The following is a 26,967-nucleotide window of genomic DNA, read 5'->3' as shown; positions in this document are numbered from 1 at the left end:
AGGTGTGTTTAAATAGATCTATTTTCCTCACTGAAGTGACAGGGGAACCTAATCATCCTACATGCTAATAGGACTGGCTTACACCATACAACCTGGCGGACGGAGCAGAGCAGGGCGGCTCAGCACCCCTTTGCGGCCCCAGAGCTGCCACCACCCCTCCAAACAGCTTTTGCACAGCGTTCCTTTCGTGTTCACCTACTGTTCTGTGCTCTGCTGGGGCTGCATCTTTCCCTCTGCTGAGATTTACAAAACAAAACAACCCGAACCTACAAACAAACCAACCCAACAAGCCACGCTCAAAGACAAAAGGAAGCGTCATTTTATCTTGTGCAAAAGTTAAACTCTGTGGCATTGAGGAGACTCCCAAACCAGAGCTTTAGGCCCTGTTATTTAGAAAACAAAAACTCGACCTACAGCAGCCTATGAAGAAAAGGTATAAAAGACTGGTTAACTAAATTAATCTACTTTTCTCCCCCCCAACAACAGCGCCCTGAGGCACAACCCATACAGAACGTTGTCTGTGCCTCGCGTTTTGAAGCGAGCACAGAACAGCAATCCCATGAAGAATTTGCTGCATTTGTTACAGCGCTGGGACACATTCATCTGTAAATATATTTATTGTGGCCTTCGGGATCTTGAATGATCTTAAATGTGATGTTTGCAATAAGCCTGGGCTAAGCGTATTTCTGCACCACAGAGACTGGAAATGCTAGCAATGCTTTCCTATAAGTTTGTTGTAAAACACAGGAACACATTCATTACCTTCAGTTTATGGTCCTATGACATATTAGGGAGTGCACTAGGAATTGCCTTGGTTTCTCTGTTTGTTTGCTTTTAATTCTAAGGACAACTCATGACTTGCCGTGGTAAATTCACCGTGGATCTCATCTGGAACAGCAGATTTCCACAGGGTGATGGTGACACCGCCAGCCCTGACCCGGGTGTCCTCAGACCATGGGGACACTGCAAATTGTACCCAACACTGGGCAGCAAAGGGATGTGTATCGGCAGAGCCGCGGCAAAACCCCGGCTACCCACTGCGCCTCAGCTCTCGGAGACCGAAGGAGCAGGAGTGTTAACCCAGCGTGCCAATTCACACGCCAAAAATCATTCACCTGTTTATTTTCTCACCCCTTTCCCCTTAGACAGCGCAGCTCACAACATTCCAGCATGGCCTAACTCAGACACCAAGGCTCGCACCGTTACCAGGTTTGTGAGGTTCCAAACACCGATTCTGGAGACAAGATCTTCCCAGACTTTTAACTAAAAAACACAGAATTTAGTTACAAGACCACTGCCTCCTGCAGTCTGGCCCACATGGCCAAAGGCGAATACAGAGATGTTACTTTATTCCACCCTAATCAACAAGCACCTTCGGAGTTTTACAGCCACGTCCTGGAAGACACAAAGCATTCCCCGGACAGTCTGACCCTTCCCTTCACCATCATCCAACGGACACAAAGTCCCAGACTTGCTGGCTCTGCCCTAAGAAACCACCTGCAAGGTCCCAAAGGTGAATCTAATAAATGTAATTCTATTATTCTAATTATAAAATGTGTCCAGAAATCGTTACATTAAAAAGAAGCATCAGTTCAGTTTGGGCCTAATATAAATTGTGGAAAACAGGTCACGTTTTCTAAAGCCCATTTTGCCAAGTTTCAGAGAAGCTCAGGCTCTAACAAAACAATTCCAGAGTTCCTCACCCCTGTTCCTGGTTTAGTGCTTTAGTAAACAGCAATAACGGTTCTTAAAAGGTCAAGAAACAGACGCATGTTACAGCATTTGCCCGATACGGCTCGGCCCCTCTACGGCTCGGCCCCTCCAAGCCCGGCTCAGCCCCTCCAAGCCCGGCTCAGCCCCTCCAAGCCCGGCTCAGCCCCTCCAAGCCCGGCTCAGCCCCTCCAAGCCCGGCTCAGCCCCGGGGACCCTGGGCTGGTTCAGGAGAAACCGAAACTGAAACCAAACAGAAAAACAAAAGAAACACAAACAGAAACACAAGAGCGAGGCTGATTTCAGTTTCCACCGGAGCCAAGTAAAACGCAAACTGCAAACCACCAACTACCAGCACCCGCGGGGACTCTCAAAAACACATTGTAGTGCCAAAATTGTAGTTTAAATATGTTTCTCGATCGTTGGCTCGCAATAAACCACAAATAATTCACAGGCATTTCATAACAAAAAACCGGCTTTTTCTTTCTTTCAGCACCACCCAACAAAAGCTTACCTGAACGCTCTTGTCCCCAGGACTGCGCTGGAGCACGTCACTTTGCATCTTCTAAGGGTTGCTTTGCCCCAGTCCCCCAGCTAATGAAGGAAATTGTCCTGGACCCTCCCCCCCATAGGGACCCTCCTCCTATTGCCCCTCTTCTTCCTCTTCCTCCTCCTCCTCCCAGCCAGGTGGCCACACCAAGGCCAGGAGGAAGGTGATGATCTCCACCTCCATCACCACCTGTGGAAGCATCTGCTCAGCCCTGGTGGGGTTTGGCTGGAGCTCCAGCAGCGGCCCCCAGGAGCCGTGTGCCCGCACAGCAGCCTGCTCGGAGCCAGCCTCTGGGAACACAAGAGCACATAAAAGCCCTTAAAAGCCTCCCAAACTGTGACCCACGTCAGGAACCACGGAGAAATCAATCTGGCTTTGTGAATGAAAGCTTAATGCTCAATCGTTGATCAGTGGATTTGGAGAGGGAAAAAAAAAACAATCCTGTCTTGCATCTCCTTGAAGTTTTTGAACCAATATAATTTTTCACACTTTAAGTAATTTAAATTATGATCTCCATTTTTATTGTTTGTCAATCCCTAAACAAATGTGAGCTTTGTAACAATTTTGTCATTTAAATCAAAAAGAAAGGATGGTACCTCATTAAACACACCTGTACATCCCTGAAACAGGACCCTTTGCTGTCGCATCCCGCAGCTCAGCCCCACACTTAGATCAGGTACCTGGACCAGGATTTGGCACCACCACCCACTCTGGGTCCTGCTTCTTCTTCAGGGACTGTACTTCTATAGTTCTGCTTGCTTCCCAGCAGAAATACCGTGTGATTGATTACGGAAAGGTGTGGTTTATGGTTTTATGTACAGGATCCAGCAGGGAACATGGAAAGGAAACTTTCACAAGCCCAGCCTGAGCCCCTGGGGTGAAACCACCACTCCCCAGCCTCAGGCTTCTCCCTTGTGCCATACACATCAGCAAACTAGAATCATTCATTTTTCCAGCAAAGGTGGAAATACTCCTCGGAAGCTGAGCTGCTTCCAGGCACTTTGCTGGTATTTTAGGCTCCTTTTCCAGATGGAGCCCAGGACAGTTACTCTGTCCTGCCTGTGAGCTTTCCTTGGAAACCGGGCGCTGGATTTCCCTTCCCACCCAGCAATCGAGTCCGTTACTGAACGCCTTGTTGTCAAAATCAAGTGTCTCGCAGTATTTTTGCCCGCAGAGCCTTCTCATTTATCCCCTGTATTAAAGATTCAGCTGCCATGCATTAAATGAACCCGTTTCACTGGCAGGTGCTTGCCGGTTTTTAGGCTTTAAATGGTACCATTACTATCATTTATAAGGATAACATCACAATTAAGAAGGTATGAATAATTTAGAAATGAGCAAGTAGCATTTAGTTCCACACTCCGCCTGCAGAAGAGGCTTTAAAATGCAGGGTCTTTATTTTATTGCAAAACACTGGCTTGTCTTGGTAAAAGGGATGAAAAGTTGCTAATTTCAGGCTTAGTTCAAACCCTTTAATCTCCCCAATAAGCGCCGTCAGCGAGCGCCTCGTTACCCGCGGGGTCTCCGCAGGGCTGTTCTCAGGCTGAGGCTCAGCCCAGATCCGAACCTGATCCTGGGTGAGCCCAGTGGGACGGAGCGGGCGTCACCCGAGAAAAACCCGACTTAACGGAGCTTTTCAGCTTAAATCCGGACTGGTACTGCCAGCAGACATCGTGGAACGTGCTCATTTCACCGCAATAAATAATGCTATATAATTAAAATTCCACTCCGTTGTTGAGAAGAGTGTGATAAACAGTTTGTGAATTGGTAATTCTATTTATTAAAAACAGGGGCATTAATTTTGACACGTTGAATTATAACGCAGACAAACAGATCTTGTGTTTTAATTAAATGCTTCTATTTGATGAGGGGGTTTTATATTAAGATTTAATACCCGATTCTGGAATTGAGCGTTGGGTGGCGGGTATGGTTCCGGTGGGGAGTTGTGAGCGTAACCACTCCCCATATTTCGGGGGCTCCCCAGACCAGTATCCCCCAGCGCAAACTGCCCGGGACCCACCTCCTTTTCCATCTCCCTTCACCTGCTTCTCCTTTTCCCAGGCTTTACTGATGTTTTCAGGCTGCTCCTGCATTTCTTGTTTTCTAACGCTGAAGCAGAGCTGAATATTTAAAAAAAAAATAACAACCATACTGCTTTGAGGTTTCTTTCACATTAAGCTACATTTAATATTCATTTCACATTTTTTTTCTATTAATTAAAAGTAAACCGTGTATTGTATGGTACATTATCCCTCTAACAGCCCCATGTGGAGATCATGAAGTGGAAGACTAATGGTGTAGACTTTAGCATTTAGTTTTAACCAGAATAATTTACATATCTGTGCGAAGAGTCCGAGGCATGTGTAAATAAGCAGAACTCTGAGATATCAAGACCCTTGCTTAGTTTACTATGGACTGGAGAGCCATGGGCTGTGTATTTATTCCATCAGTCAGCTAATTTAATGAGACTTTCTACAGCATCTATTTCTGCAGAAGACACAAAACTTATTATTAAGGAGAGGCATGTGGCAGTAAGAAAAATGTGTTTGTTTGCTTTTTTATTCTATTACCCCCAAGTAGCAAAGGTGATTCCATTCACTGTTCATTAAAGTTTACCTTTATAATTTATCAAAGGAGACCAATATCAACAGCTTTATGCTGAGATTTCAAAATTCGAGACTGATTAGAATTTAATGCAAAAGGCCACAGATTTGGGGTGGGATTCCAAGAAAAATCACTTCCCCGGTTGAGAATGTGGATTTCATGAAGGGCATCTCTGTGAAAGGCCCCGTGAACACGCCGGGGCACAGAAATGGCATTTGCTCCTCACAAATCCGCGGGGGCTTTCAGCGCAAGTTTCAAGGAGAAGGAAGTTTTGAAGACCAAGGGCCTTCCCACTGGAAACACCAGAAAAGCAGCAAAGAGTGAACACTGAACATTTGTGTCAGTTTTGATCAGATTAGTCAAACTCTAAGGCAACACAAACAAACAGAAAACCACCAACCAAACAAAAATACACCAACCAAACCAGAAACACCAAGCAAAAACAAACACCACCAACCAAACAAGAAACACCAGCAAACAAACAAGAAACAGCACCAACCAAACAAGAAACACCAATCAAACAAGAAGCACCACCAACCAAACAAGAAACAGCAACCAAACAAGAAGCACCACCAACCAAACAAGAAACACCACCAACCAAACAAGAAACACCACCAACCAAACAAGAAACACCACCAACCAAACAGGAAACACCAAGCATAAAAGAAACACCACTGACCAAACAAGAAACAGCACCAACCAAACAAGAAACACCACCAACCAACCAAAACTCACCAAGAAACCAAAACAAAAGAAAAATGGAAAATAACAAATAAACAGATTTAGCCAAATTTCAAGAACAGCTTCAACCATGGGGAAAAACAAACAAACACAAAAAACAACAACCACCACCACCACCACCAACGACAAAAGCGCATCCATATTCTATACAGATGTTTCAAATCTAGACAATACGGGTCTTTTTAATCTTGAAACTGTTTTCCTTTCCAACTTGCTTACTCGCCTGGTCTTCAAAATCTTCTGCAAATGGAACAAGCAGGATTTTCATCCAAACGATGTGACTGGAATGACTTTTCTCTTTTCAGCTGGGTCAGTGAATTGGGAAATCGGTCATGGCCATGGGGCTCCTGCTCCTTCCCCGCGGGAGGGTCACACCAGCATCCCACCACGTTCATCTTCTCACTGCTAAAGCGGGCTGGCTTTGCACGGCAACACCTCCCACAGACCCCCAGCACAGATTTGCCACAACGCGCATTTTTCTGAAGGCCGGAGCACCATTTTCACACATCCTTATTCTCATTTTGTTCCTGTGCAAAAGGAAAGGGAACGGAGGTTCCGAGTCTGCCTCTGCTGTGTGATTAGTCCCACGAATCTCATTAGAATAATAAAAATATGGCCTACTTATGGCTTCAATTAAATGTTTCCTAAGTGAGAAATAATTAAAGATCACAGAATCTGGTCTATGGCTACGCTAAAATAGCAAATCCTGGCCCCTTTGTTGACACAAGGAGGCTGTTGATCAGCACAGACCAGGGTCCAACCTGTGCTCCTGCATAGAACGGGATCCATCAGCTCTTTCACCTCTTATGTTCCTCAATTTAACCATAACACACGTTTTTTTCCATAGGTACTGTAATGACAGACTTTAAAATGACTAAAGCAGTTTCTAAAAAAAATGCATACATGCAGAAAAATGTACGTGCATCAAAATGTTTGGTACAGCTTTTGATAGTAGCACTTGGTCGCTTTGCAGCATTCTGCACTACAGCGAGTTCCTTGCAGACTAAGAGTTTATGATCCAAACAGGATGGACAAATAAAAAGCCTCACCCTTGACTAAACTACATATATATATATATGTGTGTGTATATATATATATATTAAGAAGAAAGGGTATTCAGAAGAAAAGGAAGTAACGAAGTAATTGAAAAAATGTTAGGTACTAAGTAGTTCTAACTCCTAGTAGTTTGCATCAAAAGAATAACATAAGTATCCATCTGAGTAAGAATTGTGGTTGGTTTCTGGTGTTCTTTCCTGGGGTTTTGCATTCTGGAGATAGCAGGATGCTGGAGCACCAGCCCCCTTCTTCCTGGGTCTGTGCAAAAGCTTTGTGAACAAGCTTTTTCAGTTCTCGATTTTTAAGCAATTAGTTTGCAGATGTCACTAAATAAATGGCATTCATTCCTTAAGCAGGAACCATACCTGTTAACCATCTCGGCATATTCCAGCTTTAAAGCCGAGCTTGATGTGCACAGCATGCTCAAAAACCGTACTCACAGTTCAAATGAGCTGGATTACCGACCATGACCACTGAGACCCTCACATGACAAAGCCTTTGTGTAATTAATATGCAGGGTAAAATGCTCCCTGGACGGCTGCTAAAGCGATTTAAATCATGCACATAAAAAATGTAATCACAAATTTAGCATGGTGGACATTGTAGTCACACTGTGCTTGATTGCATAGAAGGTTCCAAGTGTGTTTTAAATGTCCTTTAAGATTGAGATTAGGACTTGTACTTACAAGATGCATATTAATCTAAAACTCAACATTTTTCAGTGTGGGATCACAGTAGGAGAACATTATGGGCAATAGAGGTTCATTCTAATCCCAGTAGGTAATTACACTTTGAAATAATATTCTTTAATTAAATCTTGTTTGCAGTTGATTGATTTAAACACTAAATCTAAAAACCTAAATTTGAGTTTTTATCAATTTTTGATGCTTATTGCACAGAACTTGGGCTTTAATTGATGTTTCTGAAGTTTTTAAAGCTCTTGTCCACCGTGTCCTAGCTGAATTTATTGTAATTACCAACATCACTCTTTTGCACTGTAGACAACTTTCACTAGGAGCGTGATAATTTTAAGTACTTTTAAGCCATAGAATGCACGCTACATATGTACTGTGTAAGAAGGCCAGCGTTTTACTGAGGTCCTTTCATAAAGCGCTGTGTTTATGCCACAGAAGCTGCTTTCGAAGCCTTGGAGAAGGTTCTCTGCTGTCTGAACACCCATCGACGGCTGACAATGGTGCAGAGGTGATTTATCTATTCAGACTTTGCCCTAAGTGACCAGACACACGGAAAGGGCACAGATACCCCATGTAGGTGGGGGTTTATCTAACTGAGCGTCTACAATGCACAGTGTACATGTTTCACTGGTTCCCTTTGTGCACACTGATGTCCATCACAACAGATACGACGTTCTGAAACGCGTGCTGTGCTGTTGTGGGTGATAAAACTCATTAACGTAACGATTTTAACCAAGTGCAAGAGTACCTGGCCAACCTTTCGCTGTGCTGCTGCAGTCATGGGAAACATACCTAAAGGCTGATTTAAACAATACACTACTTAACAAGCAATAGTAACCGCAAGGCCCTTCCACTGCCCAAGGTGGGTTGGATGCTCCACCACCAGCTTTGGGGCATCTCTGCCAGCCCTGTGCAGAAACGTAACCCCAGAACTACCTACTTCGAGATTTGGCCATTAAGACTTTGATGGCAGTTAAGAAGTAATATGATTAAATATGATTAAATAATCAGAGAACAGCTTCTCCACGAGGAGACACATGGCAGTGGTTGGACTTCACGCCACAGGAGCTGAACCCCACCTCGCTGGGGAGATGCGGGGGGCAAAGCCTCCCCTTGGGCCCCCCAGCCCATGCCCAGCACCCAAACTGCACTTGGGATGTTTCACCCCCCTAAGAGCTCCTGCAATGAGCTGGGACTTCATCTCCTTCCCACCATGGGTTTCACTGGATAAATGGGACCCCACACCAGCAGCAGGAGGATGGGTACCCCAGGATGGATGGGTACCCCAGCAGAAGGATGGGTACCCCAGCATGGACAGGTACCGCAGCACAGATGGACCCCCCAGCAGGGACGGCCCACAAATTCAAAGTGTAGAAAGAGAAGATGCAGCACTGGAGGACATGGTACCGTAACCAGGGGGATGTGCAGGACCGGGTTTGTGCACATACCGTGGAAAACTACACACATGAAACTTTAAATACGGCTCTCCAGGGCTGACCTTTTGCAGCGTGTGAAATTCCAGATCCGAAACTTCAGGAATAAGTCAGTTGTGCTGAGAAATGAACTTTAAGAATATAGTGTTTTACCGTAGTCTTCCTTCCAGTCCCACCCGGTCAAGGAGAAATGGGCTTGAATTTAGATTTCACTCTGCTACATAATGATATCATGTACATGTCTTACAGTAAATTAAATTCATGATACTATATATTTAATAAGAGAAAATTCACATCTTACTGCAGCTGCATTTGTCATATCTGAGAAAAAAACACAAACTACTGTATGGAATGTTTTATTAAGATGACTTCACTGTTGTGAGAAATGATTAACTCACTATAAGAGCAAAGTAAGACCACAGGACCTCATTCATTGTAACACTAATATTAATCACACAAATAATATAAGTGTCTTACAGTAATCCACATTCCCTTTAAATATATATTATACATCCTGAGGGCAAACAGTACCACCACTGACTTGGAATAAATCCCTCAAGCCATAGTGGCCAGAAGAAAACCATTTATATTCTGACAGATTAATGTATATTTTGTTATGCGTAACAAATGAAAATATTTACCACACTATCAGAGAGAGCTAAAGAAAAATTAAGTCTTACTGATCAATACATTTCAAGCACAAATTTAAATTCTTTCCAAACCTTCCAATGTTCTCAAAAATTAGCATAAAATAAACAAGCATGTTTCTATCAGTTTAGATGTAGTTCCTCGTTATCCTTACATTTCATCACAACAAACAGCAACACGGGCACATGGCCTGGGGCCAAATCCCGATGGACGCGGAAAATTCACCTGTCGGGACCTGTTGGGTTGTGGGAGCTGCCCCTGGACGGGCATCACTGGGCTGAGACCCATTGCCCATCGCCTCTGTCCCACCCGCCCTCGTGCAGCCGCCACTGCCAGTCCAGCCCAGAGCCGCTGGGTCGTGCCTAGCGAGCCCTAAGCCGAGCCCAGAGCACCAGGGGTTTGTAGGAGCTGCTAAAGAACTATTCTGTTGTAAGCGTTAGTGCTGACCTCGCAGGCTTCTCTCCTGAGCGGGGATCTCCTGGGCTGCGGTGACAGGACCCTGTTCCTCTGGCTTTCCACACGGTGTTCAGTTAATACCTCTCCCAGCGCCCTGCCATGAACGCAGCTTTTACATGAGGAGTGCTGCTCCTTGAATCGAAGGAGGAGAAAACATCACCGCTTCTAACAAGACTAAAAATTGACTGTCCTTCTACTTAACCTATTCATCCCCATCTCCTCCTCCTATTATTTCCAAGCCATTTTGCAAGATGACTATTATGCAAATGCTACAATAAAAATCTTATTTTCTGCTTCCTTTTCAGAGCCCTGTTCTATTTACCTCCATTCGCTCTCTCTGATGGACTTCTCAGACAAAAAAGGAGAGAATAAATGTGTTCATTATTGACCCGAGTCTGAGGAAACCCAGCATGAGGTCAACTACTGCAATGGAGGTTTACAAATCCCTTCCCAGCCCATTTCCCCATGGCGGTGCTGGTTTGACTTGGACTGCTCCAGTATTCAGGGCGTGCTCAGCTCCTTAACAAGTTCTGCACTCTCCTTGGGACTCCCAAATGGTTGTTTCTCCCTGTCCTCTGCCACACAAACTCTCCTAAGCCTTGCACTAATAAAACTGGTGCAAAACATGGGCTTTCTGCACAGCTACTGGAGCTACTGACCGAGCCCCGTTCACCATTCGAAAAGCATTGCCCCCAGAATGCTGCAAGATAACCAAAAGCCTTTTTCATGAAACTTTTGAGAATCCTTTCATTGATATCCAATATGCAAATCTATACAGAAATATCTGCTGTTCAAGAATTTCTGAACATGTTGCAGATATTGCTTTGTCTACAGAAAATGGGAAAATATCAGCCTGAACAGTCGCACTGCAAGTTCTACCTGTACTCCAGCCAAATGATAATTACAACTAATTACTATAGCCTAGGCTGCATTAATTAATGCAAATGAACGCATTAGCTAGTTTTAAAATGAAGTTTGTTTAAACTTCAAGCAAGCATAGAGACTATTTCTCCCGTAGGTGACGATTTTGGGGCGTGCAGCACGGCCTCTGCAGCCGAGGCAGGACCAGCGCGCTCTCCGCCGCTCCCCGGCACCACCAAGGCTTTGGTTTCCTTTTCCCTGCTGCTCCTCTCACCTGCATTGGCTTTTGGGTGACAATAAACACCCAAGGAGCGGGTGCTGGAGGGGACCCCGGCAGGATTTGTGTTGTTCTGGCTGTAAACAGCCTGAGTAGCAGCAAGGATGGAGAAATTTGTGTGAGAAATGGAGATCTGTAAACACAAGGGACACAAAGGTCCGGCAAAAGTTTGAGGACAAAGGCTGTAAAGAATATTTTGTCCTATAAACATTGCATAGCTACGCTCCTTTAAAAAGGTGCTTCAGTTGTCCAAACCTGCGAGCACCCTGAGCCCCCGTTCCCGACAGATCGAACACAGCAGCAGATCAGAACCTGCGCAGAACTATTAAAAATACGCACAGGATTTCTAATTTCAAAAGAAGTGCCCCAGTGCTTCCCCTGCGAGCGGCCACAGTTTGGGGACAGAGCCCGGTGGCAGCAAGCACCCCGTGCCAGCTGTGCAACCTGCAGCACGAGCCCCAAACCACAGTTCATCCCAGATAAACTGCTGCAGCTTCACAGCGCAGTTCTGCTCACTTTGGGTATCTGGGCTGAGGAAAAACCCAAACCAGCACGCTCACCAGTACAAAAACCCCCAGGCAAACGGTCAGCGATGGCAGCTCCACCACTGGCTCCCTTCTCAGCAACAGCAGCTCGGGAAACCACGTTACCTACATGAACATAAAAAGCGTGAGCGCTATTCACGATGCACTGTGGCCATGGAGAAGACACCTTGTACCTCCATGTACCAAGAAAGCAGCAGGAAAAGGAGGGTGAACAAAAGTCGCTTTTCAGGCACAGAATTTGCTTTTCCTGACTGTGGGCAGAAGTGGAAGCCAGGACTGCCCTCCGTACCAGCTCAGGAGCTAAAACTCTTGGTGATCTTTGCAAATAGTCCTGACCCGCTCTGCTCAGCCAGGCTCTGCCTAACTTGGTGGCTCCCAGTTTATTCAAGGGGATGGTTTACAAACCAGCCCCACTTCACAGCCACAGCTTGCCCTGAGCATCTGTACGTTCAACACGGGGATGTACCTTGCTTTCTCCTGTCTTGGGTGGTGGTTCTCCTTTAACAGGTGTTTTTTAGCTAGGGCTTTTTTCCTTTGCAACCTGGGGCTGATGGTCTTCAGCTTAAGAATTTAAGATCACTGACGATAAACCTGCCCTTTTCCCTTTACATTTGCATTTCTCCAGCTTCTTCTCTCCCCCTTGGGAGAAGCTCATAGGTTTCCTCACTGCAGATGTTGAACTCCTCTGAAGCAGCAAAAAATCCTGATTCCCGTTCTCCAGGCTTGTCAGCAGCACCTGTTGCAATAGGACAAGGGGTGATGGGTTTAAACTGGAATGGGGGGAGATTCAGGCTGTACATGAGGAAGGAATTGTTGCCCTGAGGGTGGTGAGAGCCTGGCCCAGGTACCCAGAGAGGTGGTGGCTGAACCATCCCTGGAGACATCCCAGGCCAGGCTGGACGGGGCTCTGAGCAACCTGAGCTGGTGAAGATGTCCCTGTCATGGCAGGGGGGGCACTGGGGAGCTGGGAAGGTCCCTCCAACCCGAACCATTCTATGGTTCTATGATTCTACGTTGCCTTGGTCAATTCTTTGGGCCTTCCTTCCCTGTGCCTCCATTTGAACAATGGGACTGGTGGCATCTCCTCACGCCCTCTGGAGCCACCAGGCTGCAGCACCCAGAGGTGACGTGGGAGCAGATTTGATGGCATCAAACCAGGTCTGCAAAGAGCGCCCTGAGGTAGGCATGGAAGGCTCACCACTGAGTTCGCCATTAGGCTGTGTTTTAGGGATACAAAATTACATATTCCTTTCCGATGCCTTCCATGCACTTACAGAGAAACCCATTATTAAGCTATTAATCACCTCTCTCGATTAATTGTTGTAAAATGACCCAGGCTTCAGTAGTTGTGTTGCAATTGAAAAGCTCACTTATTTTTGGAAAGGTAAAGTTCCAGGCAGTAGTAATTTGAGACAGCCAAGCTATTAGCCACTGTTTAGAATCTCAATTACTCTAAAGAAAGATAATTACAAATAAAACAAACTTGTGATCCCACATCAGTGAGAACGGTTCTTTCCTGCTTTATGGAATATACAAGCAGTTTTTCATCCACTGGATTTAATTTCCACATGAAAAATTGACCTTAACAGTATGAAGTATGGCTACAAGTAAAAACTGTGTTTTCATTGAAGAGAATAAATGCATTTCCTGAACGCTGGCTGTTCAAGCTAATTGATTTATTGGCTCTCTATATAGTGTACTATTGTCTTTGCACTCATGGGACAAGGAAGCTCTTGAGAACAGAACTAAATTCTGCCACAGCGCTGTGACAGCTGAAGAGGCCTTTTTGCCTTGCTCTTTTTTAAATATAATGTGCAAGTTTGTCCGAGCTAAAAGAAACCTTCCTAGAATCGGCAGAAACTAACCGGACCGTTAGCTCACCTTAAAATCATAAGAGCATTGGGATGGTAACAGCACAGGCAGCAGGTTGCTTTCTTTTATTCTGATTGCTTTCACTGTAAAATATTTATGTTCAAGCAAGTGTAAAATACCAGTCAAAAGGAGAGAAATAGGAAATTCCTCCCCCCTTTTATTTTTTATATTTGAAGGATAGTAGTGAAAAATTCAGGAGGAAATGAAGGCCGTGCAGAAATATTTCTCCCTGATAATGAAAACAATTTTAAAATTCATGAAATAGCCAAATATTTGTTATTATCTCTTGCTTTTAGGTTTTATGTAAATCAGTGGCTATAAGATGAAAGGAAGTGCTTGGTAGCAGGTGGAAGCAAACTCACATAATCACACCAATAAAAAAGCCCTGAGGAAAAACAAAATCAAATGAAAAATCAATACAGGATGTTGTTCTCCAGATATACTATTAACACGTGGTATTCCGGAGCTGCACTATTGTCCCTGCTAACGGATGATCCTTGCACTCCGAGATAAGCTGAGGGACAAATTCTGCCCTCTCCTGTGCATAAAAGCCCTGGCAGGGGAGCTGAGCTGCGCTGTGGTGCTGGGTTGCAGGGAAGGGTGCGCAGGAACCACAGCGGAAATTTCCCCAGGAAAGCTTCCCAGATGGTACAGAATCCACAAAAACACCCCAAAGTTTTCCCAGATCCCCCAACTACTGCCAGAATGTAAACCTGGCCAGAAATGGGATTACAGCGAGCATTTCTGCAACAGTTCGCTTATTGCGGCAACCAGCAGTTTGGATACAAATCATATTTTTCTCGTCGCCCTTATTTTATTTCTTAGTTTGGTTCTTATTGCTAACAGAGAGCAGCGATTATATTCAGCAAAATGCCCTGGGTTGTCAAGGAAAATCTTCAAGGAGATCAATGAACTCCTCTTGCCCAGGTGCACACAGCCTGATTTTCACAGGTTGGAGCATCACGGGTACTGGAACGAGGGTTTGGGGACCACGGGGCCCCCAGCATCCACCACCCCAGCAGGGAACCTGCGAGCTCTGAGTGCTGGGGAGGGAACAGGTTGTCCTCACACACATGGGGCCGTTCTGTTTGTTCAAAGAACAAAAACACTCTGAAAAACAAAATCCCAACCAAACAACCCAACCCCAAACTGCTCGGCTATGGGAGGGGAGGCTGAAGGTCACGACCAGCTCTGTTTTAAGACAAAAAATAGACGTGAACGCACCTATCACCTCTTCCTCTGACGAAATCATTACAACCCCCCAATAAGTCCATTGCCAGGCTGCCCTCAGAGCTCTCTGCTGCTCTCTTGGTGCTGACCACCAAAAGGCAAATAGAATATATCTGCAAAACTGGCTTCCTCTGGCTGGAGAGGCAAAACAGCGATGGCCACCACAAGCAGGTGGAAGAGAAGAGGTCTGAGAAGAGAACGAGTCAGAACAAGCAATATTTGTAGGCAAGAAAGAAGAAACTTTAACAAAGGGGGTAGAAAATGACAACAGTAATTAGAACAGCAAAGATAGGCTGCTCCTTCAGGAATTAAATATCCAGACTCTTAAAAAGCAGAGTAGACTATTTCAGTTGGAAAGGACCCACAGCGATCATCTGGTCCAACTGCCAAGTACTCACGAGAAACGTAGTATTCTGTTGGAGTGTGAGCAACCTGAAATAGCTTTGTTCTGACACAGTGAGCGCTGTGACAGCAACTTAGCTAAAAGCCACATTTCAGTTCTCTCTGAGCTTTACTACAGAACCCTGTGAAAGCAGCACAGCCAAAATCTGCTCAGTTTGTTCTCTTCAGCACCTGGAAGACCATTCACACCTGTGTTTTCTTGTGCTGCTTTGTTACATTTCTAAAGACAATATTGCCCATTCTCCAGGCTTTCTTCTGTCCCAAATTCTGTGCGCCACCTCTTGCTTATGATTTGAAGCCCATCGGGTGATATTTCTCTAAAGCCAAACACATGTTTGGCCAGTCCGGGGTCTGTAATGAGCGGTGTTGGTGCTCGGGCTCAAAGGACGTCTTCCACATCAGCCTTGGCACCCGCACCAACGCCTCGACCCACCAAACGCCCTCAGCCGCGGTGACAAATTGCCAGAGTTCTGCAGGGAGAGGCGGGCGAATTAGGAAATGAATAATTAAACTAAAAGAAATAGGTGAGGAGGGAAAAAAAAAGGCTGCATTAGAAGAAACGGGGAGCCAAGTTGTGGCGTGGGCAGGACATAAATGCAAAACGCTTTCACAATCAGCGCTTCTGCTGCACAAACCCATCCCTCCCCGCTCCGCCTGCCCCCCCAGCACCGCAAACTGGTACCAGTAGCTCCATCAAAGTGGCAGCAATATTTGCATTAGCGTCTCCTATAGCAACGCGGCACATCGGTACGGAGGATTTCCAGTTCTTTTAACTACTCATTCTTTAAACCATCAACATTTAATCAAAACCAAGTTTTAAAACCCTGACTCTTATCACAGCCAGTACTCCTAATCCTTTTTTCCAGACTAGATGTTTCCAAATCGTGTTACATCTTTCATCTTCCCTGTGATTAATTTCAAGGTTTTTACTGAATCAAATGAGATATTTTTTAAATCGCTCTGGTTTAGTTTTTCAGGCTTTCAGTCAATTCTGCGGGTTCAGAGCAGCTATCAAAATTACACAGCGTTTTGTGTTCAGTCACTTCAGTAACTCCTGGTTTTAGGAGAATACCATTATGGCAACCATCTGATTATTTTAATGCGTGCAATAATTTAAATTATAACAACTGCAAAAGTCAGGCTATTTTGTTTTATGGATTATCAACAGCCTTATGACCTTGAAAATAGTCGAGTTGACTCACTGATTTTTACAATTTAACAAAATAGCACATATAGCATAATTTTATCAACTTTGTCTAATCTGGGGAAAGTGCAGCGCTCTAAAACTGGATAAACATCCATTTCAGACCCACTTCCTGGCGGGAGGGAAGTTCATTCTAGGAGACAGAATTATTTGAGAATAGCTGTCGAACGGTGAACACGACACGTTAAAATCTTTGAAGCGTCTGTTTTGCCGCAATGCTAAATGAAGTTCTTTAATATACAAATGACAGAGAGCAGCGCTGACCCTCGTTTAATCCTTCCCTAAAAACGCGGAGCCCAAGGAAAGGTAAAGAGGAGGAGCAGTTAACCTCTGGCGACCAGAGGTGCACTCGATCTGTTATTTTGTATTCTATACTCTTCAAAGAGCAATATAAACAGAATTATTTATGCCCGGCAAAATGTTGCTTAATTACTTATGCACCACTGTTTGCTTGTATTTTAAGCTCTCTCTACCACCCACCGGCAGACGTTAAACAGCTGCTAAAAGCCAGCTTTAGTCTTGCCTGTTTGAAATTAGCATACTTGAGCTTTGAAAAAACTTTGTTGCCAATTTACATATGCATAGAGACTGATATTTAGACTCACCATATGATATGTCCCTCAAGAGCTTTTCTTATTGCCTCCATCCTCAGGTCTCAACCTAGAGACTGTAAATCTAGCAGGTGATTAATTCTATACCCTTGAGGAACTAGCAATTAGCACTTGCAACCAGTAAAAAATTGTCATTTCAAACCCCTGTTTACTATGCCCATGTATTTTCTATGAACTCACAGATAACTCGAAAGAGAGGTATATGGCACTAGATTTGCAGTCGCTTCTGTCTCTTTGTGTAAAAATATAACGTAGCTTCCAGCTAACCAACCTATTAGACATACCCAGATAGATTAAATAATTGGCATTCCTTTTTTTATATATAAAATGGGAAGATGTAGCAAGCATGAAAACACTATACATGATGTTTTATGTTCCCAGACCTTAATCAGCTCATTTCAACATGACGACTTTGTAGGGTTTACCTGTTTTGTGTCAATTCTTATCTCTGATAGCTGAAATTACCGTACTTCCAGATGTTCTTATGCATTATTGAGGTCTTCTGCAGTAGATGCTGCAAAAGGTAAGATAAGGTTTTATTTCTTTGTAGTAGTCACAACACTGAGATCAAAGGCAGCAAAGTGCAGTGCTTAGTATTGAAAACTATGATGAACTTCACATTTATTTTCAAGTGGAAAATCTGTCATAAAACTGCTCATCCGCCTTCAGTTAACTGTTTCAAGTGTAATCCACTGGAGCAGCGCAGGGTGGTTGAAAGGTTCGGGGGTGCTTTTCCTGAGCAGGGTGTTGGAATGGTCACTGAGCGGGTGCTGATCAGCAGGCGGCACGGCGGGGCAGAGCGGTTGGGTTCACCTCGTGCCACACGGGTACGGTCAAAGGAAAGAAAGACAGGAAAAAAGAGGGAAAAAAGGGAAGAAAAACACTTGAAAAACTCGCTGCTTTGAGCAGAAGTTGGCTCTGCAGTGCCTGGCAGCACAACGAAAACAGGAGTTCCTTTATATTCAATGTTCCCACTTGAACATCCCCAGTGAACGGTACAAATCTGTCCCGGATTACACCCTTTGTCCTTTCTCCCAATTTTAGAGGGGCTTTTGAAAATTTGCGGAGTGCATCAAGGCAAACTCGGGCTGGAAATGTCGGAAGCCATATTTTCCTAATCGCCTTTGCACAAAACCCGAGGAATTAGTCAGGACTATAAAGGCAGTCAGTGGTACGAGGGTGTTTTTTGCGAGGTGCACAGTCATTAAGGGGTCTGCTGCAAAAGCCCGCCAGACTTTCCTTCCACTAATTACATCATCAGATCATCATCCTGCTAAAATCAGTTGCAGAGTACTTGTACACAACTACATCCCTGCTTCTAATTACTATTTTAGTCTCTTTTTCTTGTGACATCTTGGTGATAGATCATTATTTTTTCAGCAATTTGTTCGCATTTATATGCAATATAATTGGATCTGATTAATTATTATGATTAATGACTGCAGAATTTCCTTGCAAAGCTATTAATACTGGTGGTATCAAATGAAAGACATGGACAAATTAAAGCCAATGGAGTCCTGTTGCTTGTACTTACAATGCCTGGGCTACCGTAACCCTTTGCTGGTCTCAGCTCTGCAATAAATATGAAGCTTTAACTGGTATTTCCCTACAGATCTGTGTTTTTTCCAGTGGTGTTAAAACGTAACTAATGGGTAAGAGACACATTTAATTCTTAGGTGGACTATTGCACTTAAAATTATATATCTTTGGACATATTTTAGATGAGCTCAACAGCACTATTACAGCTACATTGATTTAAAATCAAGAAACTCTGATAAAAAGGAAAGGATGAGAAATATTTCTAAATAATATCAAGTAGATTTATTCGTTTTTCAGGTTGGGCGTGCAACAAAACATGACAATAAAAGCTGTTCGTTTCCATTAAATGCCATATTACAAAATTTCCAAAGGACGTTTTTATGTAGTGTGTGTTGCATTTTAAATTACACTCTGGCTTAGAAATAGGATATTACATGTAAAAAAGCAAACAATGACTGAGTAGCTTAGGGGATCGACTTTCCTGCTGCCTCTGGGACCTGACTTTAAATCTGGCTTTGAGCAAACTGAAGAAAAATCATTTCAGTCTAATGGCAGCAGCATATAAAAAAATCAGATAGCAGGAGTTCCACGCGGGCGGCAGAAAGCTTTGGAGAAAAGGGGGTGCAGAATCAGGCGGGCGATGGCGATTTTGCCTGGATTACTGTAAAGCTCCGAACGCGGAGGCTTTGAATGCGATTTTAATCTGTAATAAGTGACAGCGGCCCTAATCAAACCTGAGTCAAAATAAGGGCGCTGATACCCTGGGTGCAGAGCTACTGAGGAATTGTGAGAGAGTCTCTGCTAGTCCAACATCAGAAATAAAGCAAAGATGCCTGTGTGCGCTAGGAAGCGAAGACCCATGGGGAGGGTTGGAAGGTGTATTAGCTCGTCAGATGCTGAGGGAACAGCAGAGATTGCCCACGGTTCAGCTCTGGGAATTCCACTGTGACTAAAATACGAGGAAAAGACAACACGTTACAAAATGAGAAACTGTGAGCCACCGAATATTTGGAAAGAATAATCTATCTGCTGTAAAGCAGATTAAAAGGATGTCTCCTTAAAAAATGAACAAACAAAAAACACACAACGCAACACAACAAACCCCAACAAAACTTGTAATAATCGTGACCAGATGCATAGAAACACACGTTTGTCAAAGAGCAAATCGGTCAAATTCCCAACTGCCACCTGTCAATGAATTCCAGATGATTTCTGTGTGAGCTGAAAGTCCTGTTGTGCCGCTCCTTGTAAGATACATTGTGGTTTCTGGCATAAATGCATCCTGATTTCGTAATTTTGCAGCTTATACTCTGTGGGCTATTTCTGCTTGAGTTTTAGGGAAATTACAATAAACACGCTATTGAAATCGTGCTGTGCGTGGAAGGGATCTACAGCAATTCCCACAGGGACTGACTGCACTGCAAGTGGGGAAAGGGACCCGAAGTGATGGGACCGGCGTGCCCGGTGATGCCCCAGCTGGGTCTGTCGCAATGGACAGGCCAGGACAGCCGTGTGCAGCTGTTAGAAAGAACAAGTCCAACGAAATCCGTAATGCAGCATTTCATAGCATCGTTAAATGAAATATCTCTGCAATTCCGTTAAGAAAATCACGCCCTCTGATGAAATGCCCAACGTACAGTAACATTAAAGAGTTTACAAGCAGAAACAATGCAAGGACAGTTAACTCGCCAGATATTTTTCTTTAAAAGCACAATATTATTGGGAAGTTAACAGCACTGGCAGCAGGTTACTTTCTTTTGTTCTGATTGATTTTACTGCAAAACGCTGATGTTCAAGCACGTGTAAAATACTCGTGAAAAGGAGCGAAATAGGGGATTGATTCTTCTCTGAGACTTGCTGGTGCCTGCGCAAACGAGAAGGTGCCAATGGAGTGGGTGGGGGCAGCTCCCAGGACCCCTTTCCAGATGTGCCGTCACCTCTGGCTCTGCCCCACGGCCAACACAGCCCCTGGGACCAGCTCAGCACCACCGTGGGGGACGGACACCCCAGGACACAGCAAAGGATAAAGGGGATACTGCAGAGTGAACTTGTGGCAGTACCAAAGGGGTTCAGCATGGCATTCCTTGCAGAGTTACTGACTTTTTCGCCCCCCTGTGAATTTAACAGTTTGTCACCTGTCACTCGCAGCGAGGTGACAGTTCTGGAGACGCAAAGGATGCAATTACTCTCTTTCCCAGTGTAAATGCATAGACTGGGGAAAACACGACTGCTGTGAGGTCATAACTGGTCTAATAACCATCAGGTTTCTGACGTGGCACGGCCGGGTGGTGCAATGCCAGAAATCACTCTCATCGACAATTCCCACTTTCTTATAGCAAACAACAAGGTGAAAGAAAGCCAAATGGCCAATCAATTTTATTTTAGAAGTCTGTGTTCTGTTTGCTGTGTCCCACATCAATGGGCTGTTACTTCTGCAGCACAACTCTGTATCTGGGCAGCTGTATGAAGATTCTGAGGAATGTTCCCCCTTCTTTTTAACGTCAATGTCTCTTGTTTGTTGGGGGAACACAATTTCCCAAATGAGTGACTCAACAAGATATTCCAAATCTACCCAGGCATCAGTCTTCACGTAGGAATATTTGTGAAACAGAAAAATCACAGTTTTCCACAAGCGTAATCTCAAACTACCCAGAAAACAAATGTAGCTGCAATGATTTTCCAGCATTTTGTGAAGACGTAACACCATGTCCTCTGCTCAAAGTCTCTCCAGGCTCCGACATTGTACTAAGAGCTATCATTGTTCTTCCATCACACAACCATCGTTACTCAATATTTGCATGCAAAGCTATCAAAGGGGATGGAAATGCACCACGTACTGCACTGAACTCACAGCAAAGACAGTTCCTGCCCCCAAAGATCTCCCAATGTAAGATCCAAACAGAAGAGCAGATGCGAAAGGCACAGCGTAGGTTCCTCCCAGCCCTTGTCCCTGCACAGCACACACCAGACCAGCACAGCGCTGGAACCTCGCAGGAGAAACAGATCCGTTTGCCAAGATACAGCCAGAGAAAACCCTTCCCAGCTTGGCTGGCCGAATGCCCCCATCAATACAAGGTGATTTGAACAAGTCTGGAATGCAGTGGCTGATTATTATTATATTTGTGGAAACACAAGTTCCCCTCATGAAAAGACAACAAGCAATGTTGAAAAGGGCGTCAGAGTGGTACCTAAGTGTCCTCTGTACCGAGTGACCACCAAATTCAATCCACCCCTGGATCAGGTAACTGAAGAATTCCTGACAACTGAGACACATATAATGCTTATAAAATACCAGCCCAGATTAATAATTATGGATCTTCCAGCCTTCAAGGATGTTACAGAACCAAGAATAGATATAAATATCAGGTGAACCTTATTACAATCCAGCACTGCTGATCGAAACCACTGACTTACACCTACTTATATTGCAAGCAAAACCCCTTGTTTACATTTAAATCTATTTTTAAATGGTTTTTTACCTGACCTTGTCCTCAGGAAACTAATGGACAATAATGCATTACTGCCCAATTAAAAGTACGTCAGAACCTTTCATGAGCTACTTGTGTTCGTATCTTCAACCCGCCGTGTGCATCTTGCTGGGCAGCATTAGCCCATCGTGTATGCAGAAGAGATTATCTGAATAAGCACACATCTCTAATCTGAAGATGAAAAACAATGTCCTGAGAGCCTCTAAAATGGTTTCATAGAAAATGAGGGTGAGATTATTTTGTTCTTCTCTTTTCATTTTTCTTGGGGGGCCTTAATCATTTTTTTTTTTTAATAAAGACAGTTGAGATAAGTGAAATATCAGTTCAGAAGTCACTGAGGAAACAACATTCAGACCACAGTAATAGAACAGGCAAATGTGAGCACCATAATCTTTTAGCATCTTTTGCATTGTATTAGCAAAACACAGTGTCATCAATCTCCCAGTGTTGTTTTTCACCTGACTACCACCTTTTGCCTCGCACACCCTGAGGAGCATAATTACAGTCACATAACATATGTACATTGAGTTTGAAAAGAAGGGAATAAAAATGGTTTTCATACAGATGGCTTTGGTAAATAGGCAAAGCCACGTGGCTTTTCTTCCTGCAACTTCTTGAAATTTTTTCTGTTTAATTTCAAATTTAGCAGAGCGTTACAGTTTGGTGACATGAAGAATCCACACATAGTAGATAAGAGTCCTGAATAAGAACCTCCATATTCTTTGCATAGCTCTAGAATTAATAAAGTAACTTTGAACAGAGAAGCTACTATCTATATGTATTTTCTTGGTAAAAGTGTCATTCAAAACACAAGACGCCTGGAAGAAGGATGGATGGATGGATGGATGGATGGATGGATAGATAGATAGACAGAGAGATAGACAGATAGATATCCACTCTTTGAAACACCTATCAACCAAATTTTTAACTTGAGAAACAGATTTATACTTCTACTTTTTTTGAGCTATGAAAGATAAGAGTTGAGTGTATGGCAAGAAAACTCCACAGTGAATAAATATTCTGGAATGGTGAGGAAATCTGAGCTAGACATCCATTATTTCCACAAACCCAGCACAAACAGACTCCTTAGACCTTAATCTTATCCTAACTCAAGATAAGGGAAGCTCGCAGACCATCATTTTGGTTGTAATTATTATCTCCTGAGAAGCAGCGCGGCACTCTCTAGGGCACGTGCAACTGAGGAAGATTAGAGTTCAGGAAGAGGTTCCGTTTATTTCCACCTACCAATTTAAGTATGGATAGCATATTACAGTTACGGAAGGCAAAAAGACAGCAATAATAACCAGGACACATTAGCACAGTCACGTCCCTCACCCGAACAGGTTGCATCTGTACTGATTGCAGCTCAATCACTCATTAGAAACCTGCCCCCAATGGCAAAGCCTGTGCTGGGCTGAGCACGTCCCGGTGCACAGCACCTGGAAACGGGAGCAGGACTGAGAGGTGGGGATGCATCAGCATCCGTGTGCCACTGCGAACCGAGGTGTTTCTGAGAGTTACAACAGCAGGGTTAGACATGCTGCTGCCTTTGTGCTTTCTTCTACCGCGAGACCTGCTCAAGAAATCAATACATTTCATCTGTGGAATATACATAAGCTTTCTTAAGTCATGATCCACTTTTAAGTAATGTGTGGAGGGGTACTAGGCAATTAGAGTTGGCTGGTTAACTGAGTGTATTTATATATTTTCAACACCTACCTTTTTATCTCTAGCTTGGATGAAGCAGTGACACCTCAAATTCAAACACTGGCTGAGTTTAGGTATTTAATTTCAGATAGCCATCTGAGCACTTGAAAACCTTACAAATGAAGTGTCCATGTTTTAAAAATTGCCCAATTCCAGTAGCCGCGAAGTCTGATCTGTAATCTGTTCTTGGTTATGCAAAGAAACCACTTATTGAAATTCAAGTGCAGGCTTAAGGCCAGTTAATGGCTATTTTTCCCTCATTAATACAACAAACATAGCTGATATGTAAGGTAGCTGTTCTCTTGCACTAATAAAACGGCAAGATGACAGAAATAACTTTTCATGCTCTCTCGAGTTCCTAGTATAATATGTCAGAGGCAGGAAACTGAATATCAAGTAGATATGAGAAGGTGGTTTTATCAGCGTATGTGGTATTAGTAAGACCATTAATGGGACAATCTATTCACTTCTAGTGTCCACATTTAAAAAAAAAATGTTGAAAGGTCCCAAGAAGCACTATGGGAACAACCAGAGTCTGCAGAACAGCTGCGCAGGGAGAGACGAGTTCAATCTGATCAGTATATTTGCAAGAAGGTGAAGAATTGACTTGATTACTCATCAGAGTTACAAATTCCTGAGAGCAAAGCATTCCTGAATTTGCTAGGCAAAAACTAAGAATATCCACTAACAGCTGGCAGTTCGCGGTAAATACTTTTGGGTTAGAAGGAGCTGCACCTTTTTCAGCACCGGTAATTAGTTCTTAGTAAAACCTCCCATGCAGCACAGCCGAGTCCGCAGCTCACGCACGTGTGGGGGTGCAGAGGGGAGCAGAACTCAGGCACCTTCCTAAAACTCCAGCATCATTTGTGTTGTTCAGTCTCTAATTCAAAACAATGGAAAAATTATGTGTTCATGCATCTGTTCTATAACATTATAAGGCAGAACATCAGGAGAGCTTTAACCCCAAGGAGTAGCGGTCAGGACAAGCTCTGTTGCTCTCACTCCTGCCCAGGGCTCTACACTTTCCGTATGGGAGCAGCAAGGTTTTCTCGTTAAAACTCTGTTGCAATGAGGGAGAGCAAAAAAACGAGGCAGATTTTAGCTGAGCTTTACGTTTCTGTTGGAGTTGTTTTTTATAATCACGACGTTGCAAACTCCAGAGATCTCCATCATCTGCAACACACCCCAGCAATCCTGGATGTGCTCTTCCTATGTGTTTGTAATAAAATCAACGCGCATTCCTACAAGGCATCCCTGGGTATTTTGTAAAGCACCAAAACTATGACTGCAATGAAAGACATGAAGTCAGAAATGTAATAATACTCCAAATAAAACCACTGTTCTTTCTCCACATGGCTATTAAGCTGTTCTTTCAGAGGTAACCTGTTTGCCCAGCAGGTTCAGAGTGACCGTCTATAAAACGGTCAGGAACACAGTAACTCCACGGTTCAGGATTCCAGCAGCCTCAAACGAGCTGGATTGTCAGCAAGACCCCAGCACGGTGGTGACACAGATGCTGCAGATATTCACAGACACATTGCAACCAGCTCTGAGGGGTTACTGAGTGAAGTTCAAGCACATCGCTTTCAAATTTCCTTGTAAATAAAAACACATGTGAAAGAGAAGAGCTCCCAGTACCTCAGTGTATCCCTCGAGCATGGTTCATAGCCCCCAACATACTGCTCTGGTTTTATAAATTAGAAATCTTGTCATCTTATCGTAGAGACCAAGAAAATTGTGGCAAACTTTATCTGCTAAGTGAACCTTAATAACCTCAACTTTAACTTCAAGAAAATGACACTTGGAAACATTTCAGAGTCTTGCAGGTTGCAGGATGCATGCAATCCTTTCTTTTCCCCCACCTCTCCGGGAGTCATTAACCCTCCCCACGGAGCCCTGGGGACCCGCAGCCAATGTCCCTTCCCACAGGGCATGTGCGGCAGCAGCGCCCAGGGCTCCTCGCTTTCCGCAACATATTTGCAGTAAAAACTTGCATCGTAGAGTCAGATTAAAACCTTTAACAGCTAATTGAAAGGAGGAAAAAATAAACCACGGCGTCTGAAATAAAAATGTTACATTGCTGTGATGGTTTCTCATGGAACAATTCACGATTCTTTCAAGACCGAATGGATGGGACTATTTAATTACAGTGCTAAATACCCCAGTCCGTCCAACAGCAGGAACAGCAGTTATTGAATTTCCCAAAGCATTTGTGGGTGCGGATTTGCAGTGGAGGCTGCGGCTGGACGCTGGGTGCAGTTTCCCAGCACAGAGAGCTCTGAAATGGGGATTTACTGGTGCTTAACAGCTCCAGCGCTGCCGACTCTTCACCGCGAGCCTGGGAACGTCTCATGGCCAGGGTGCTGCCAGGGAGACGTCAATAGGACAAATTACAACTATATACGGGGCTCATTTTCACAAGAGATGTTTGAAGCAACCTATAATGCCTTGAACGGTGAACATAAAGCAGAAAGTATACTATTCAAACAAAAACATGAGGAGAAGTTTTATTATTATTTAGCAAATCTGTGGGTGTGATGCCGGAATGTCTTTTGCGACTGCCCTGGCAATCCTGCAGCCCTATATCCGCGAAAATTGGGGAGAAAATAAGAGGAAAAGAAAAAACTCCCCCCAGCTTTACAAGGGAATGGCGTTGAAAAGCAACTCTGGAAAACAGACCAAAACCTCTGGCTGTGCAATGAAGTTGTGACCAATATCACAGAGTCACAAAATGTTAGGGATTGGAAGGGACCTCGAAAGATCATCCAGTCCAATCCCATTGCCCCTGCCTACTTCAGATGATCAGAGCCCCTGTATCTTTAACATGCCCAAAGAGCTCGTCTGAACGCCCCGATGGGGCAGAGATGTCAATGCCCAGAGGCTGTGGCACAGATTCCTCTGTTTCCCAGGTTTTCTCAGATCCCAGGGACACAGCACTCCGAACCCGCTTCCTTTCAGCAGTTTTATTCTACATCTGCTCTATCTTTTGCTATTAGGGAATTCCAGACTTTCCAGTCTTTTTAATTATCATTATTACTATTGAGCTTAGACTCGGAGCACAAAGCAGGGGTTACAGATCTTACAGGAGCACCAGAATAGATTCCATGAGGCCCGGTGGCATGACTTCATTTCTAGGTTCAGAACAGGCTTTCTCTCAGTCCAGGCAGAATTAGAATTCCCCCCACAGATCCCCCTGGCCCATAACTATCTCATTTGCTGACCTCAAGTCATACACAGTCTCTATATGCACATTAGACGGATTTGGGGGTGTGAATAGAGTATTAAGCAGGTTGTCAAAATACGATTCTACCTGACCAAGTTCTCAAGGACATGTGGAC

General features: G+C 44.1%; 1 long non-coding RNA gene across 1 annotated transcript in view; it reads right to left on the bottom strand.

The window, feature by feature from the left end:
- The window catches only part of LOC139828344 (uncharacterized), a 64,201-nt gene extending 61,879 nt beyond the window's left edge, over positions 1–2,322 (bottom strand). The window contains exon 1 of the long non-coding RNA XR_011739856.1: positions 2,225–2,322. This is a non-coding gene — a long non-coding RNA (uncharacterized lncRNA). The remainder of the gene's footprint in view (positions 1–2,224) is intronic.
- Positions 2,323–26,967: the final 24,645 nt, after the last annotated feature.

The sequence above is a fragment of the Patagioenas fasciata genome, chromosome 7 (genome assembly GCF_037038585.1).
Source record: "Patagioenas fasciata isolate bPatFas1 chromosome 7, bPatFas1.hap1, whole genome shotgun sequence".
In the NCBI taxonomy this organism is placed as follows: domain Eukaryota; kingdom Metazoa; phylum Chordata; class Aves; order Columbiformes; family Columbidae; genus Patagioenas; species Patagioenas fasciata.
The sequence above is the reverse complement of the archived record's forward strand: the minus strand, read 5'-3'. Positions and strand labels throughout refer to the sequence as shown.